Source organism: Pseudopodoces humilis, chromosome 12 (genome assembly GCF_049639895.1).
Source record: "Pseudopodoces humilis isolate 2021_Gansu_Grassland_sample_001 chromosome 12, ASM4963989v1, whole genome shotgun sequence".
In the NCBI taxonomy this organism is placed as follows: domain Eukaryota; kingdom Metazoa; phylum Chordata; class Aves; order Passeriformes; family Paridae; genus Pseudopodoces; species Pseudopodoces humilis.
Genome location: NC_142211.1, coordinates 5,710,399 through 5,724,279, shown reverse-complemented (window position 1 = coordinate 5,724,279; position 13,881 = coordinate 5,710,399). Strand labels below are relative to the sequence as shown.

The following is a 13,881-nucleotide window of genomic DNA, read 5'->3' as shown; positions in this document are numbered from 1 at the left end:
TTCATGTCTGCGTGGTTTAATGTACAGACAATGGCAGTAACCTTTTACCAAATGATCAGGTCTCCCTGAGGTACACATCGTGTTGTTCCATCTCTCTGCATTATCCACCATGTACAACCTGGTCCTTGAGCAAAGACAACCCCACGAATGGGTTTGTCTGTGCTCGAGGTAGAATTGACCCAAACTGTCTTCCCTAGCAGACCTCTGACATGTACCACTGGGACTTTGTCTCCGTCTACTACATGTAAAGACTCAGACTGGGCAGGACCTGCTCGGGTGGTAGAACCTCTGGTGTTGACTAACCAGGTGGCCTTTGCTAGATGTTGCTCCCAGTTTTTAAAAGATCCTCCACCCAGTGCCTTTAAGGTAGTTTTTAACAGTCCATTGTACCTCTCCACTTTCCCGGCTGCTGGTGCATGGTAGGGGATATGGTACACCCACTCAATGCCATGTTCTCTAGCCCAGCTGTTCATAAGGTTATTCTTGAAATGAGTCCCATTGTCTGACTCAATCCTCTCAGGGGTGCCATGCCTCCAAAGGACCTGCTTTTCAAGTCCCAGGATGGTGTTCCGGGCAGTGGCATGAGGCACAGGGTATGTTTCCAACCATCCTGTGGTGGCTTCTACCATTGTGAGCACGTAGTGCTTGCCTTGGCGGGTTTGGGGCAGTGTGATGTAGTCAATCTGCCAGGCCTCCCCATACTTGTATCTGGACCACCGCCCACCGTACCAGAGGGGCTTCAACTGCTTGGCCTGTTTGATCACAGCACATGTCTCACAGTCATGGATAACCTGAGAAATGCTGTCCATGGTTAAATCCACCCCTCGGTCTCGTGCCCACTTATAGGTGGCATCTCTACCCTGATGGCCTGAGGCATCATGAGCCCATCGGGCTAGGAACAACTCTCCCTTATGTTCCCAATCCAAATCTATTTTTGACACTTGTATCTTTGCAGCCTGATCTACCTGCTTATTATTTTGGTGTTCCTCATTAGCTCTACTCTTGGGGACATGGGCATCTACGTGGCGGACTTTCACTGGTAGTCTCCCTACCCTGGTAGCAATATCTTTCCACTCTTTAGCAGCCCAAATTGGTTTTCCTCTACGCTGCCAATTAACCTCTTTCCACCTCTCCAACCATCCCCACAGAGCATTGGCCACCATCCATGAATCCGTGTAGAGGTAGAGCTTTGGCCACCTCTCTCTTTCAGCAATGTCCACGGCCAGCTGAACAGCTTTGAGTTCAGCAAGTTGACTTGATCCACCTTCTCCTTCAGTGGCCTCTGCGACCTGTCGTGTGGGGCTCCATACGGCTGCTTTCCACTTCCGGTTCATCCCTACGATGCGACAGGAACCATCAGTGAAAAGAGCGTAGCGTGTTTCTTCTGCGGGCAGCTCGTTATATGGTGGAGCTTCTTCAGCCCTTGTCACTTCCTCTTGTTATTCATCTGTGAGACCAAAATTTTCACCTTCAGGCCAGTTTGTAATTATCTCCAAAATCCCAGGGCGATTCAGTTTACCAATACGGGCGTGCTGCGTGATAAGGGCAATCCACTTGCTCCATGTGGCACTGGTTGCATGATGGGTGGAAGGAACCTTTCCCTTGAACATCCATCCTAGCACTGGCAGTCGGGGTGCTAGGAGGAGTTGTGCTTCAGTGCCAATCACTTCAGAGGCAGCTTGGACTCCTTCATAGGCTGCTAAAATTTCTTTTTCTGTTGGGGTGTAGTGGGCTTCGGACCCTCTGTAGCTTCTACTCCAAAATCCTAATGGTCGGCCTCGAGTCTCCCCAGGCACTTTCTGCCAGAGGCTCCAGGACAAGCCATTGTTCCTGGCTGCAGAGTAGAGCACGTTCTTCACATCTGGTCCTGTCCTGACTGGGCCAAGGGCTACTGCATGGGCGATCTCCTGCTTGATCTGAGCAAAGGCTTGTTGCTGCTCAGGGCCCCAATGGAAATTATTCTTCTTCCGAGTGACCAGGTAAAGAGGGCTCACAATCTGACTGTATTCAGGAATATGCATTCTCCAAAACCCTATGGCACCTAAGAAAGCTTGCGTTTCCTTCTTATTAGTTGGTGGAGACATTGCTGAGATTTTGCTGATGATATGAGTAGGAATCTGACGCCGTCCATCTTGCCACTTTACCCCCAGGAACTGGATCTCACGAGCTGGTCCCTTAACTTTGCTCTTCTTGATGGCAAAACCAGCTTCCAGGAGGATCTGGATGATTTCCTTTCCTTTCTCAAACACTTCTGCTGCTGTGTTCCCCCACACAATGATGTCATCTATGTACTGTAGATGTTCTGGAGCCTCACCCTTTTCCAGGGCAGCCTGGATCAGCCCATGGCAAATGGTGGGGCTGTGCTTCCACCCCTGGGGCAGTCGGTTCCAGGTGTACTGCACTCCCCTCCAGGTGAAGGCAAACTGAGGCCTGCATTCTGCTGCCAGGGGAATGGAGAAAAATGCATTAGCAATGTCAATAGTGGCATACCACTTCGCTGCCTTGGACTCTAGCTCGTACTGGAGCTCCAGCATGTCTGGCACGGCAGCGCTCAGCGGTGGAGTCACTTCATTCAATGCACGATAGTCCACAGTCAATCTCCATTCTCCTTCAGATTTACGCACAGGCCAGATGGGGCTGTTGAAAGGTGAGTGGGTTTTGCTGACCACCCCTTGGCTCTCCAGCTCTCTGATCATCTTGTGGATGGGGATCACAGCATCTCGAGTTGTTCTATATTGTCGGCGGTGCACCGGCGAGGTGGCAATTGGTACTTGTTGTTCTTTCGCCTTCAGAAGTCCTACTGTAGATGGATTCTCGGACAGTCCAGGCAAGGTGTTCAGTTGCTGGACACCCTCTGTCTCCACAGCTGCTATCCCAAATGCCCACCTGAATCCTTTTGGGTCTTTGAAATACCCACTTCGGAGGTAATCTATGCCCAAAATGCATGGGGCCTCTGGGCCTGTCACAATGGGGTGTTTCTTCCACTCATTTCCCGTCAGGCTCACGTCTGCTTCCACCAAGGTAAAATCCTGTGATCCCCCTGTCACGCCAGCAATAGAAACAGATTCTGCCCCTACATGTCTTGATGGGATTAGCGTGCACTGTGCACCAGTGTCAACCAAGGCCTCATATCTTTGTGGTTCTGATGTGCCAGGCCAACGAATCCACACAGTCCAAAAAACACGATTTTCCCTAGCCTCTACCTGGCTAGAGGCAGGGCCCCTCTAAGCCTGGTTATCCTTCTTTCCTTTGGTATATGTCTTGGATGTTCCTTCAAGGGGATCGGACATGTCATCGTCATCATACCTGGCAGTCTGGCTACGGGCAACTGGAGCTGCTTCCCTTTTGGTGGAACTTCCTTTGTGACTCTTCTCCTCCTTCAATTCATGCACCCGTTGTGCCAGAGCTGCAGCAGATTTCCCATCCCATCTCCTCATGTTCTCTCCGCAATCACGCAGGAAGAACCACAGCTCAGCTCGTGGGGTATACCTTCTCTCCCGATCGGGGGAACGTCTGCGTTGAGTGCCAGGACCTCTGATCTGTACTGCTGAGATTTGGAGAAGGTCCTCTTTAATCTCATCTCTAAGTTTCTTGTGATTCTCCTCTATCTTATCCTCTAATTTCTGCAGACGTGTTTCCACAGCTGCAATTCTTGCATGTGTGGGGCCATGCACGGCATCTGCGTATGCTCAAAGCTTTTTCGCCATATCCAGCACGGTCTCCTCCCTTTCATCCCATTTCATCATTTCTAAAGCAGATGCATATTCTTGTGGCCCAAGTCGTACGAATTTTCGCCACATCACGGATGTACATGGCACCAAGTCTGGATTCTTAGTTGGTATGTCATCTGAAAAAACACTCTTTGCCACTGCCATTTCTCTCAGGCGTTGGATCCCTTGTTCGATGGTTTTCCACTGCGTTTGCTGCATGTAGAGATCATCTACACACAGATATCTTTGGGCTACACTTTCAAGGACCCGTGCCCAGAGACTGCGAGGGTTAGCCCCCCTCATCATCCCCTGGTCGATAACCGGATCATGTGACAGGGATCCCAGATGCCTCGCTTCAGTGCCATCTAGAACTGTAGCTTCACCTGCGGCGTCCCACAGACGGACTAACCAACTAATTATAGATTCATCAGGTCGTCGAGTGTAGTCCTTCCTCAGGCCACGAAGATCTTTCAGAGAAAAAGACTCAATATTAGCTTCTGATCTCGTTCCAGTTGCTTTGACTCTTGGTTTTGTGTCAGGAGGCGTTGAGGGTCCTTCTCCTGCATCATCATCATCATCATCCACTGGTCGATCGGTTTTATCTGTGCACTTTCCACTTCTTGTGCTAGTAGCAACAGCCATTGGTTGAGGCTTGCTGTCCGGTTTAGCTACCAGCTTTGTAACTGGGAGGTTGGCTGCAGCCTGAGTAATTGGGGTAGTTGTTGATTTACCTCCCTGTCCCCTTCCTCCTGTTTGCTGCCCTACAGTATCTAGCAATGTACGGTACGCATATGCCAGGGCCCAGCTTACTGCAATGATCTTTTTTTCTTTGGAATTATCCTGACACTTCTCTTTCAGATATTTCCCCACCTCAGCTGGATTCAGAATTTGTTCATGTGGAAAGTCCCAAACTACAGGGTCAGAAAATTCCTTCAGGATTTGGCCCATATCCTCCCATTCTCCACCTCACTCAGGACTTTCCATGCTTGGTTCAGGGGTTTCATCAGTCCTTCTAGAAATCTCAGCCCTCATTCTAGAGAGGCTGAAGACTGTATAGAGGAAACTTACCAGATTAAATGCCAGAAAGATGGTCTCTTTAACATTCAGGGGAAACTGAACACTCGCCAATAGTGATGTAACCGATTCAGAGGAGAAGAAGGAAAGGAAAGGTTGAAAAGCCTCATTCCCTGCTCCTCCTCTAACAAACTGGGTGCATAACCATACCCATGAATCCTTTATATTTGGAACAGACTGCAGCACCTGAATAAACTTCTTGGAAATCATAATCACTAGGCCCAGCCCAATAGCTATTCTAATCCGTGCCCCTCTACTGTAAAAGCTATGTGTTAGGGACAATACCGGGGCTAGTTGTGGATAAGAAAATAAACCAAGGGACCATAAAGGTATTAAAACCTCAAAAAAGCCTAGCGACCAGAAACACATGAAGGCCTGCACCCCAAAAGACATTATTAATTCAAGCAGCATGGCTGGATGGCTAGGGACTGCTTTATCTTATCCCAATACAAAGTAATTGCCCCTTCAGTACAATCAGTACAGGGTTTTTCCACTCTCTCGTGCCACGCGCTGGGCGCCAATGAATGTATTTGTCATGGTTTAGGGCAAAATTTGGGAGAAAACCTCCAGTGGGGCTCCCCCCGGGAAGCAAACCCACGTGGCCCTTTTTTTTTCCCACCCCCCAACCGGTTCGGGAAGAGATTTCTCTGAGAGAAGTGGAAAAAACCTGTTTATTTCACAGGCACAGCACTACCCAGCACAAAAATGAATGATATCACATTACAAAACCTCTCGCCCTTCAGAAGAGATGACAAACTTCAGAGGGTCTCTTTCCTGTGGGTGTTCGCTCTGTTATCAGTCCCTCTGGCGCTGGAAAATGCCGCTGCCCAGGCTGGGCTCCCGGTAGTCCACGGGTGCAAGCTCCCGGTGCTCCCCCGAGTCCCCAGTCCAGAGCAGGTTCGATTTGTTTCAAAAAAGGGAAAGAAAACAGTCCAGGAAGACCTCTCTGCTCCGGCTAGTTGGAAAGCCAAGGCGATCTGTGTCTTGTTGTCTGTCTGTGCTGTAGTCAAAACTCCCGATGCGGGGGGAGCAAGTACAGTCTCTGATAACAGACTCGGTGCTTCTTTTCCACTCACTTTTACTCTGAGATGGAATTTTAAGAATACAAAACCTGTGTCTGGGTTAGGTGGACGAATGGGGATACAATTTAACATCATAATCAACCCAGGACAGCCACCTTGCTGGAATATGACCTGGAAGGCTTCACGGGAGGGCTGCAGCGAAGCCCAGCCCTGGCCCGGGGCAGGGGGAAACCCCGCAGGCTCCACCCCTTGCCTGGGAGTTGCGGGAGGCCAAGCCCAGCCCCCCGCCGGGCCAAAGGGGCCTGGGGTGGGGGGAACAGGAGTCAGCTGGAGTTCTGTTACCTTTCAAAGCCGGAAACAAAGAAAGCTAGAAGTTCCCAAGCTTACGTTTAAAAGGTGGTATTCACAGAGTTGATCTCACTTTTCAATGGTGAACAATACTGTCAATTCTCAGAAATGGCCAGCTATTGGCCAGGTCTCAAACAGAGATGAAACTCCCAGCAGCCTCTCTCGGAGACTTAATTTCTGTGGGTGTTCCTAACTTTTTCCTTAAATGCCAATCCATCACATCTTTTTAACTATCTCAAGTTCCTCTGGTGGAAAAGACAGTTTCTCTGGCAGCGGTGCAAGGGGAGGATCTTAGAGATTTCTTGATGCGCGATCTCAGTCTTTTCAGGGCTGAGTTCTTTTGGGATACTCCCTCAGGGGGAGTTTCGCTTGTCTTAGTTCTGTGTCAGGAAGGATACTCCAAAGGCTCATTAGGCTCTTGTTTCTCTTATTTATTAATATATTATCAAAAGACTTGGCAGGTCTTCCCCAGACTTTCTGCTCAAGTTCAGCCCACCATTGCCTGGTTCAAATTGGTTCGAATGGTGTAAAATGGCCCCGAATCTTTTATCTTTATACTCATTTTCACCCAATTAAAAATAGACACGTAAATTATTTTTCTTAGTGACCCAATGACCCAACACCTGTGTGCTGCACTGCGGCATTCTCTATCCAATCACTTACTACTACCCAAAAACCTCTAGAAGAAGATGAAGAAGAAAGAAGAAGGACAAGAAACAACACCCTAAATCCTCCATCTTGACTTCTGTTCTCTAAACTAGTTTAAACTCCAAACTTTAATTTTTTACCCCGTGACTTAAGAAAACTCTCTAATTTACACACCCACACTTTTAGCTTTTCTATTTAACAGTTGTTTTCATGGTGTTATATGAAATTCAGTGTTTTCTTGGATGTCAGAGCCAGGTATCAGAGATAAGGGCACGCAACCTGCCTCAGACTCCAACAATTTCTGCCAACAATGCAGCCTTACGAGCTTCTTCTTCAGTCAGTTGGTTTCCTATTGCCTCTTACGAGCACCCTGCCTGCTGCCCCTTGATGTGTATTATTGCCACCCTTTTTGGTAAATTCACCACCTCCAATAGGCAGGAGATTAAGTTCTCATGAGCCAACGTCTTTCCTCTGCAGGTTAATAAACCTCTTTCTATCCATAGTTTCCCAAATGCATGTATCACCCCGTATGCATATTTAGAATCAGTAAAAATATTCACTGTCTTGTCTCGGTATAATTCACAGGCTCTCACAAGCACACATAGCTCCGCTGTCTGAGCTGACCAGGTCCGTGGTAACCTTCCCCTTTCCTTTAATTGCTTTACATTTACAATAGAGTATCCTGTAAATTGTTTCCCTTCTACCACTCTTGAAGACCCAACAATAAACACATTTTCTCCCTCAGGCCAGGGCGTATCTCATAAATTTGTAAATCTTCCCTTGCCCTCGTCTGGAGATTTATCATTTGAATGCAGTCATGGGTTTCTTCTTGGCCCCCTGCTTCAGGGCCATTTAAACAGGAAGCTTGGTTAAACCCTTCCCCACTTTTAAATTCTGCATCTTCCTGTTCCATTAAAAAAAATTCATACTGTAATAACGTAGTGCTGGTCATCCACTTAGAGGCTCTCTCAGTTAACAAAGCTTTAATCTCATGTGAAACTTTAACAATCAGATACCCTCCCTATGTCAGCTTTTGGACCTCAGCCACTATCAGAGCTGTGGCTTCACAGTTCTGCAGACAATGGGGACAGCCTCTGGCTATCAGGTTTAACAGTTTAGAAAAATAGGCAACAGGCTTCTGTGCTCCCCCATACTCTTGCACCAAAATTCCTTTAGCATGACTTTGTTTAACATCCACATACTGCAACAACCTAACTCCTGAGGGTGGAGTAAACTCTCTTAATATTTTCTGCAAAGATTGCCCAAACAAACAAGTGACTGTATATCCCTGCAGGAGGACTGTCCATGTCAACTGCTTTACCATTTTCCCTCTTTTTGTTCCACTGATTTTCTTTTTAAACATGATCCAGTTCAGCAGCAAGCAATGCCACTGCCTAAAGATAATCACATTTTTTTGGTAACCAGTTGCTCCCTGTCCCAGTTTTTTTGCATGAAGTCCATCTTAGGCATAGGGAGGTGACTAACAAATTAACCAAGGAAAGATAATAAAAATACTTTACCCTAAAATTTTCCTATAGCCCCCACAAAGGAAGCTGCATCATAAATACCTAGGCCTGCATAGTGTGAAAAACGAGGTTCACATAATTTTTATAGAATTTAAAAGTTTAATAAAAAACCAATTAGGAGAAAAAAATAAAGTAAAGTATACAGATACGGCCGGGTGTCTCTGCATTCAGCTAAGAGAGCACACCTTACTAACAAAGGATTGTCCCTTAAAAACAGAACTCTACTACATATCCATAAATTCTCATACATATTCATACATTCTTCTTAGGATCTTTGGTGTTCTTCTGTTTAGTTTTCTCTTGCCCCCTTCCCAATAGATCAATCTTCTTGGCGCCATTGAGATTTACATTCTCTGATACCAGGAATGCAATAAATTCCTCCCCCCAGAGTTCTGGCCACTGCTCTCTTCATCTGGATAAGATAGTTTACAAATGCAGGAGTCTCTAGCTATTTTTTTTTCCTCAGTCTTTGGGTTATACAAACAAAGGCAGTTTTTATTTTAATACTATGCCATAACCTAACATATATGTATTATACTACTATTTCTAAATTTCATCAATAACAGGAATAAAGAAAACTATATTAATACAACAAAATTTCTCATTCTTATACACATAGCATTCAGTTTAATATTTGCGAAAAGCCAACAATATAAAATGTATCTATAACAATAGGGACACCACCATCCCCACAAGGCAGCAGCTGCAGAATCAGCCTTAGGATTAGAACCTACCAATTCTAGCTCTACACAACAAACCACAGAATGGTGGGGGGGTTCCCCACATGGTAGGAGTTTCAGAATTGGCTTCAGGACTGAAACCTGCCAATTCTGGCTTTTTACAACAAAACACACAAAAAGCAGAGGGGTGTGGTCCCCTCCAAACAGGAGCCTTTCAGCTCTGCACAAAACCCCATGTAGACAAATGAATTAAATCCCCAAATTCATTTACTACAATTTCCACAATTCCCTCAGAGAAAGATGTGTTCAAACTTCTGAACCTACAGAAGAAACCACAATTTTCACAACTCCTTTGAACAATCAAAAATACTTTTGACAATTTTCCCCTCTCAGGGATAAAAATAAAGGTGGATCGAGAGGCCCCTGTGTTTACTAGGACACACACCTCCTCTCGATCTGGACTGTTGCCTTTTAAGCAAGGCAGACACCCTGGTTCAAGAGCAGCACGGCAGCCACACTCAGGCCACTTGGTCCATTCCGCACACAAGGCATCAATGTGATGGATGGCAAAATGGCGTTTATTGCTGGAGAATTTGACATTTTGTAACCTAGGTTCACTGTGTTACTCCCATCTGCTTTCATCACAGCTAGGTGCTATTGGCTAATTGCAGGAGTCATTACCATACTAAAGAGGAGGGGGGGTTACTATCTTTCCGTTACATTTCCGTTACATCCCGATATCTTCCGAGCCGCCAGGCCCTGCTTCTACACTAGACCCACCTTGAAAGTTAACAAAGGCTCCAGGTTGGCGGGTCCCTGGTACAATGAGAGCCTTTGGCACCCTTAACAATCCATTTCCATTATCCTCTGGACTTCCTCCTCTTGAGAGTCCAGCTGTTTTTGCAGACATTGCCATTTCCAGTGTCCCTCTTTCCTGCAGATAGCATACTGATTCTTTCCCAACCGCTGTCCGGGTTGGGTCTCCCCTGCTGGGGAGAGGGAGAATGCCTCTGCCACTTCCCTGTGGCCAACCCCATCCCCTCTGTCCCCGGGGACCCCTTGGGCCTTGCAGTTTTTCCCTCTTGGGCCATAAAAATTCTGCCATCACCTTCGCCTTTCCTCCTTGTGCTCACTTTATTTACCACACACCATATACCAGAGCCAGTCCCTGTCCTGACACATTGTCCAAACAGCTCCTCCACGCTCTCGACGGGCATGGCTGGCAGCACCACAGGTGGACAGGGTGTCCCGCAGCCTCATGGGGCCAGCGACCACTGCTGCCCCTGCCCAGAACTGGCGGGGTCAGGAACTGCCCAGCACTGAGTCCCAGCAGCCCCACAGGACCCCAGCCTGTGCTCCTGGTCCTGCACCTCCATGCCTGGTCTTTGCCTCAACCATATCTCTCCACGCTTCCCTTTAACCAATTCTGTTCCAACACAACATGATTCGTCTATGCCCTGTTGTCAAGACTCCTTCTTGACTCCCGTTATTGCCCCCCTGGGCATGGAGTGTCAAGACCCCTTCTCGATTTTCCCTTATTGCCCCCTTTGGGCATCTATATCCTTAATTACCTCTGGGAAAATGAGTAAACCAACTCCACATTCCTCCAAGGGATTCTTTGGAGATATTTTGGGATTGTCATCCCTTTTGCCGGGGCCCCTTCCCGGCTTTACCCTTGCAACCCTCCATGGGTGCCCTTTCAGGTTTACCTGTATTGAGAGCCCGCTCAGACTCTTCAGCCGAATCTTCACAGAAGTATGGCAAACGTCGTTTATTTCTATCTTTAGCACACTTTTATAGGGTTTTACAGGGTCCGCGGGCTAAGCAAGTTACTATTGGCTAATACACACAGGTTTACATTTTTTCTCCCGTACAAAAAGATATTGTTTTTCTTCATACTCTCTGCTTCAGGAGAGTTTCAAGGACATTAGCTCAATATTGTGAGAAATGAACTTGTAAAAATTCGTAGAAATCTAAATAAATGTATATAACAATAATGATATAAAATATAAAGTACAGTATGACACACAAGCCCTTCCCAGATCTAGCCACGAATTCCCACTCAAAGGATAACGATCCTAGCCGGCGCCCATCAACAAAAAAGAATAGACAGGACACGGCCCATCAAGCTGACAGGACAAAAACTCCTCAAACTGACAAGGACAGGCTCGGTGACCATCAACGGGGAAGAATAGACAGGACACGAAACATCAAGCCAAAACGGAGAGGCTCCGACGAGATATTCATCACCGGACCTGAACACCCCGCCTTGCAGGCTACCGTTGGGGGAAGCCATCAGGTAAACAAAAGGAAAAATCCAGCCGAAATATCCATCGGCTCCAACCCGGATCCAGCCATCCCATCCGGATGGCCTGAACCACAATGAAATCAAGAGCCACTCAGAACTTCTTTACATATGAGGAGACTCGGTCCGGACGTCCATTCGACTCTATTCTCCAACGCCAGGAAATCAATTCATACGACAATCAAGGACTGTTGATGAATGGTGCCTGCCTGGAATTTGGCCTCAAGGCTAAAAATCCCTATAAAAACCCCGGACAGTTTACCCTCCTTCGTGGATTTGGGAACACCTATACCTTGGGTATAGACCCCTGTCCACCCAGCGCTGCGCTGTTTGTTTTATTGTGGTTTTCCCTCATTGTTTATTTTTTATAGAAATTGTTTTATAATAAATCGTTTTTATTTAACCCAAATCTGCCTTTGCATTTATAACAATATCGCCACTTATACCAAAGGCTGGTTTGTGCAGACAGGCTTTTACGAAATTATCATGCCCACCTTCTGTTAAAATATTCTCTACATACCTGTGCTACCCTCCATGGGTGCCTGTTGGGGGTTAGGTGTCCTTCTTTTAGTTCTGGCTTGCCCGTGGAATTTTTACCCATTAGTTGCAGGGAAAACCTAACTGCGGGTACTTGGTGGGTGCTTAAGAAAAGACAAAGAGTTTGGCTGGGCCCAGGGGGGGAAGGGGGCAGGAAAAGGGGAGGGCGGGGACAGTTTGGCGAGCTTCATCAGCTTCGGAGAAGAACAATTTGGGCGCAGAGCTGTTGCGGTGGGGAGAAGGGAATTTCGCCATCACCCAGACGGAGCTGCTGCTTCTTCTCCCCTATTTGTTGGTGGCCTCTCACCCCCTGTCCTGCCGGGACGTGTGGCAGTGCCAGGCACCGCCACGGAGCTGCTGATACACCTCAGCCACCGGCCCAGGATCTCAGCTCATCCCTGCTGTTCCAGCCAGCTGTTCCTCAGAGCCCTGCAGGAGCACCGGGACTGCCTGCCCGAGGGGGTTTGTGAAGCAAAGCCTCTCCTCCATCCTTTCCCGTCTCAGCTGAGAAGGCTGTCACGGGGTCCCTATTTCTGTTTTCTTGATAATGCTGTAGTTATTGTTGTTTGTTTGCCTTGTTATACTAGTAAAGAACTGTTATTCCTATCCCCAGATCTCTGCCTGAAAGCCCCTTGATTTCAAATTTATAATAATTCGGAGGGAGGGGGTCTACATTCTTTCATCCCAAGGGAGGCTCCTGCTCTCCCTAGCAGACACCTGTCTTCTAGAACCAAGACAGATGGTCATGATGATTTCTGCCAGGCAGTGGCCGAAGCAGTCACGGTAATGGATTTCAGGCCACACTGGGCCTGTCCCTCTGCCTGGCAGCCTCTGGGGCCACACAGGGGGGCTGAGGTGGAGGGGGCCTGGCCCATCCCGGAGCCGCTTCCGGGGCCCAGTGGACCCCGGCTCAGTGCAGGCCGGTGGTGGAGGCAAGGCTTAGTGTCAGTGAGATGATAGCAGCCATGGCCCTGTGGCCTCCTGTCTGCCACCCGGCCACCGTTGGGGTCCGGCCTGGGCCCACCAGGCCACACAGGAAAGGGGAGGCTGCAGCAGAGCATGGCCAGCCCAATCGGAGCCCAGTTACTTTTCAAGGCCAGAAGCAAGAGAGAGATTTCCTGGGCTTGCCTGTCTTTAAAATACGTATTTCACAGAGGCAAGCCCAGCTTCTAAATGGTTTAATAGGTTGTTAGTTCTCAGAGCTAGCCAGCTATTGTTTTTTTCCAGACGCAGAGGAAGCTCTTAGCAGTTTCTCAGAAACATCTTTTCCATGAGTGGCTTCTTCCCTCCTCACCAATTATCAATTAATGCATAACCAGTACACCAAGCAACTGAGATCCCTGTCATGGGATGCAGGCATTGACAAGGGGATTTGGAATAGAACAGATATTCTCAGCCTCTGGAGGCAACACCTGTCAAGTGTGAGGGAAAGATATTCTCTCAAGGATGATGCAGTAGTGTGCGCAAGCAGGTGGAATGCCATGGAGCAAGGTGTCCAGTACCTGAGAGAATTGTCTGTGCTGGAGGTAATCTATAGGGATTTGTGGCTGGACATTCCCTCTGCCACAGAAAAGCTTATCTGTTCTGTCCATCAGCTGGTGCGATAGCTCCAGACATTCTCCCCCCTCACATGAATTGATGAGATAACCCAGGCCAGCCTGTCTGGCTAATGAGTTATCTCTTGCTAGTGAGTGTCTCAGTTTTGAGAGAAATTTCGGGAGAAAACGCCCTGGAATGGGTGTTTCCTCTAAGGAAAAAGGGCTTCAATAACTCCCTTTTCTTCTGCCAGTGAGAGAAATGGATACCAGGGGGTGTTAATGAAAAAACCCCGTTTATTAACAACAAAAAAATTAATAAATGCTAGATATTGAAATTTTGGAACCTTCCCCTACATCTCACAGGGGCAGCCAATCCTGGTGCCCCCTCTAGACAGTGAAAGGGGCTGTAGCAGCAAACCTCAGAAGCATCAAGCTGGAACGGCAGGGCTGGCTTTCCAGGGACAGCAAACAAGAGGCATCAGAAACTCTGCAG

The 13,881-nt window shown here is 47.7% G+C and overlaps 1 pseudogene; it reads right to left on the bottom strand.

Annotated features, from left to right (window-relative positions):
- Positions 1-1,077: 1,077 nt before the first annotated feature.
- Positions 1,078-13,881, bottom strand: part of LOC148183305 (uncharacterized) — a 31,507-nt pseudogene continuing 18,703 nt past the window's right edge.